Source organism: Mytilus galloprovincialis, chromosome 11, assembly GCF_965363235.1.
Source record: "Mytilus galloprovincialis chromosome 11, xbMytGall1.hap1.1, whole genome shotgun sequence".
NCBI lineage: Eukaryota > Metazoa > Mollusca > Bivalvia > Mytilida > Mytilidae > Mytilus > Mytilus galloprovincialis.
This window is the reverse complement of record NC_134848.1, coordinates 22,479,933-22,485,170: the sequence shown is the minus strand read 5'-3', so window position 1 is coordinate 22,485,170 and position 5,238 is coordinate 22,479,933.

Genomic DNA, 5,238 nt, shown 5'->3' with positions numbered 1-5,238 from the left:
CAACCTATGAAGGACCCCAAAAAAATACTAGTGTTAAACCATTCAAACAGGAAAACCAACGGTCAAATCTATATAAAATCTATTATTTTATTTAGTCCCCTTTGAAAACATTTTTTTATACAGATGAATTGTGGATATTTTTTGTAAAATACCCTTGTATACATCCTGATCACACAGATTTTCCCTTTGTTTACAAAGTTTTTATCTGTATGTCTGAAGAATTTTAATCAATGGCACTTTCAGTTTGTAATTTGACCAGTTCTGAGTGAAGAAAAACACAAATGTATAGAACGCAGATAAGACTTGTTTCAAATGTGTATTCTGGAACAAACACCACTAATGCATAGCATTCTGTGTTAAGATGGTATTGGAGAATTAATAAACATGATAAAGAATGTTCATAATTTGCCAAAAGCTGACATTGTAGTATGCATTGTATTTCATGTTCAAAAATATAGTAACAATAATAGGTCACCGAGCATTTTTCAAGTTACAGTTTGTGACAAAGTGACACATTTCATGATTTGGTATGGATTAAACAGGAAAAACAACATTATGTGATCAAAACTTAAATGATAAAATTGTAAAATAGAATACGAATACATAGCTTTCAGCTGGAAACGTGTTGAGAAAATAAAAAGAAATGATAGTCTCATCGTATTTTTTTTTCGGTTAATATCTAAAATAGCAAAAGATCATGCAGATTCCTTTGGAAACATTTACTTTTTCAGAGTTACCTCCCCTTGAAATGCAAATTTAAAAAAAACATTAAAAAAACAAGCAAAAACTAACTTTGCTGGTAAAAGTATTAATATTTATATGTTAAAATCTTATAACTTCGGTCTTTAAATAAGAATGCACATTAGTTATCTGCATTTCTCATCAAATTTTGTTAACTTGATTGAAAATCTGGACCTTAGGCTCTCTGTTATTTTTAATCCAAGATGGCAAAAGACACTCATACCACCTTAAATTGTGAAATAATGACATGTGAAGCTATGTTTTCTATAGTTAAAAAACAACTACTGCTGTTCAGTAATTATGGCATATTTGTTAGAACAGTTATTACATTCAAACAAGATCAAGATTGGCATTATTTATTTTGTATACATATACCGACTTGACAGTGCTGAAAAATTTAACACATCTTAATTTGCATTTTATAACAGAGCATTAGGTCCTGAAAGTTTGGCCGTACTATAATAACCAGGTACTTCTGTCCTGAGTAGCAGGGCAAATATATATGACCCTTATCGAAGTTGTATATATTTATCTATTATACAAGAGAATCTCGGTCTATTTCTGAAATTTATTCTTACATACTTTTGATTTTTTAATCCTATATGCTAACATTGCCTATGTAAATTTTTAAATTGTTTATATATATGCACATTGAATGACAAATCTATTGGAGGTATAAAATTTTCTGACACACAAATCAAAGAATGTGTTTGTAGGTAGATGTTTTTGTGTTCTGTTAAATTGTTCCTTTTAAAATTGTTATACTATGATGAAAGAGGGACGAAAGATACCAAAGGGACAGTCAAACTCATAAATCTAAAACAAACTGACAACGCCATAGCTAAAAATGAAAAGGACAAACAAACAACAGCACACACGACACAACATAGAAAACTAAAGAATAAACAACACGAACCCACCAAAAAACTAGGGGTGATCTCAGGTGTTCCGGAAGGGTAAGCAGATCCTGCTCCACATGTGCCACCCGTCGTGTTGCTTATGTGATAACAAATCCGGTAATTAGTCTAATTCGGTAGGTCACATTCATGAAAGGGAAGGGGATTGTAGTTACGACGTAAGGAACATATCCGATATCATTTGTGAAACGGTTATTCCATAACGGTTAACCAACTCGTGATGGCGTCCGAAAATTTACGAAGGGATAATTTCAACTTCACCATTTGGAACTCTTGGTTCAATTGCTTCCTTGTGAGCAGCAACCCTCTATCAAGAAAATCATGATAGGAAATACAAGCACGGGAATATCGTATTAATTGGGAGATATGTACCCCGTATGTAGGTGCTGCTGGAATGTTGCTACTTAGAAATGGAAAGTTCACAATTGGAAAGCTGAAATCATCTTTTTTGTCGTAAAGTTTTGTTTTCAACCGACCCTCATTGTCAATTTCTAGATGTAAGTCAAGATATGAGGCCGATGACTGATGTGCCCATATTTTGACTATTTTATTTATTGTGTCTGTTTAGTTAACGCATCAATGTAAATATAACGGAATTTGATAAGACTGTCATTAAAGTGAGAGGGTTAGCGCTATAAAACCAGGTTTAATCCACCATTTTATACATTCGAAAATGCCTGTACCAAGTCAGGAATATGACAGTTCGTGTCCATTCGTTTTTGATGCGTTTTGTTATTTGATTTTGCCATGTTATTATGGAATTGATCTTGCTCTAAGTTCCGTATTTTTGTAGTAACTTTTTCATCAATGATCTTTCATTCAACACAAAAATATCCTTTTTTTTCTTTACTTTTTGACAAAGTTAGAGGTATGCGTAGGAATCATTTTGTTTAACATGTGTAGCACTTTCTTTATAATGTTCTATGTGACAGGGCCCGAAATTGTGCTTCAAGCAAAAAATAAAAAGAATTGACATAAACTCTATTTTGGGTAAGAAGCGGAGACGTAGATTCATCCTTTACGTGAGTGTCTTGTTAATTTTCTGGAGTAAACCTTACATACGCGAAATTTAAAGAAAAGACTAAAGGGAAAACAATCTCAATTCTTACGTAGGTATGTATTGTATCATTCAACGAAATTATAATCTTTTTGAATTGATATAGGGACTCTAAAAAAAGCCGATTTCAATATGCATTAACAATAATATTAGTAGTATAAAACATCATTAAAATTCACCTCCTTGCACGTAAAACGTGATGTACTGTGGATTCATTTATTTTCGTGGGTATCAATTTTCGTGGATAGAGAAAAAAAAAGGCATTTCGTGGTATACGTAAATTCGTGGATCGCTGATTACAACAACAAAAAATTAGATACGTAAGTCGTGGATTTCTTTTTGATTTATGAGATCATATGACCTCCTTGGTTTGATCAATAATAAAACAAAACAAAAAAGAAGGAATTCATTGAAAAAGTTTTGAATTGTCAAAATCCTCGCTTGGTCATTCTAGTTTAAAGTGTTCATTGATAACTTCGATTACAATAATGGACAGAGGGGCAGAATCAATTTGCGCCAAAAGCAGAAGGGAATATGTGTCTATTTTCAGCTACAAATACCAGCCTTTAATTCAATGATCAACATAGACATTTTTATGGTTTTTTAAAACTATATATGTACGAGTGAAAGTTTTAATTCAGCATATGTTTTATTTTTAAAATGACTTTAACCCGCCAGTCGGTAAGCTGTCGGTCCCAAGCCCGTATAAAAGAGGCGGGAAGTCAATCATTAAGTTGTTATATAAATAAAAATAAATAAAATTGGCGAAATTAGATGATTATTTTATTGGCGCAAATGATACCTATAGTTTTGAAAATAAGGTGGCGCAAAAGAAGTATTGGAGCAATTAAGTTGTGGACCAAATGAGTTACTTTTTGGCGCAAAAAGATATCGCCCGGACAGGGACAACTAATTATTTGTTTGTATTACAATTAATAAATTCTTGTCTGAATTCTATAAGGCATTCAAAACTTTATGATTGAAAGCTCATTTCCCTAATCACGATATAATAAACAGTGATATAAGTATAAGGTGTGAAAATAAATGTTCCTGTCATAAACAATATTACCTACGGTCAATATCCCCGTACTTAATCCTATTGATTTTTAATCACTGGTAAACCAAACTATGACACGGTAATTAACAACTTGCAGTTATTTTCCATGAACAGTTTTAATCAATTTCAAAAAGTAAATTATCACTGATATTCGATATATTTATTATAGATTTAATCAAAATACTTGTATCTTCTTTCAATAAAAAACACGTGTTATGTTACAATGTTTATCGCTAATCAACACTATACTAGAACGGCATAACATATAACCGGAAATAAACATCCGACTCCATACACATTTATCGGGATTATTCTTCGTTGAATTCTTAAATTCGTGGTTCGCTGTGACCCACGAAACCCACGAAAATTGGTATACCACGAATAAAAATGAATCCACAGTATATTTGGACTGAAAAAAAACCAACAGAAAACTTCTTGTCGTTCTGTTTGTGTTGCTTGTTGCTATTAACAAATAACGTGCATCTTCTTTTTTCATATTTTATGTTATGTATCAAAAAGTTTTAATTTATTTACTAAAACATTGAATCTCTTGAAATAACATTCTGGCAACTCTCTACAAGAGACAGGGATAGATTCAGCCATTTTAAAAAGGGGTGTTCCTAACCCAGGATAAAAGGGGGGCTCCAACTAAACGTCTCCATTCAAACGCATTGATAGTCAAAAAAGGGGGTGTTCTAGGGGTTACCCCCCCCCCATGACCCGCCACTGAGATACCAATTGACTCGGAAATTGATAACAAAGCTTGCACCTGTCGTTTCATAGATAAATGCGAAGAAAATATCAAACATGTAAAGCAACATCCGCTCACTAGTATGTTTCACATTTTATTTCTAATTACCGGCTGCTTAGAGGAAAAGTAGCAATAGATTAACTAAAACTTGCTTCTCAAAAAAACTATGAATCAAAATACTCTTATCTGGGCTGTTTTTTTTAAACAATTTTTGTTTGATGTCAGCAACTACTTTTTAGTCTTTATCTCTTGTATGAGGTCTGATGGGGTTTACTGAATATGAATAGATAATATTGGCAAAATAATATAATGAATATAGAAAAATTGCAAAAGTTAATGAATAAGATAATAATGGGATGGAGATTCAAAAGGAATAACTGTGGGCAATAAAAGAATTAAGCAACACAATACTGATCATACAAATGAACAATATACAGAATAAAGAAATCATTTAATTGCAGAAAATTAATAATAAAATCATTTGCATGAGAATTTTACAAAAATGCATTATTTTATAAGATAAAGAAAAATGCCCTAAAACTATAAAGACAACAAAAATTAAGGACCCTCTAACAAACCCTCGTTTATGGAGTCGATGCCCTGTATTCTAGATACTAATCCGATTCCATCAATTTTCACACGTTTAATTACGAAACGAAATTAAAGATAAGACTATGAAACCTCTTATCTTTGTCACTTACATTCTTGACCAATA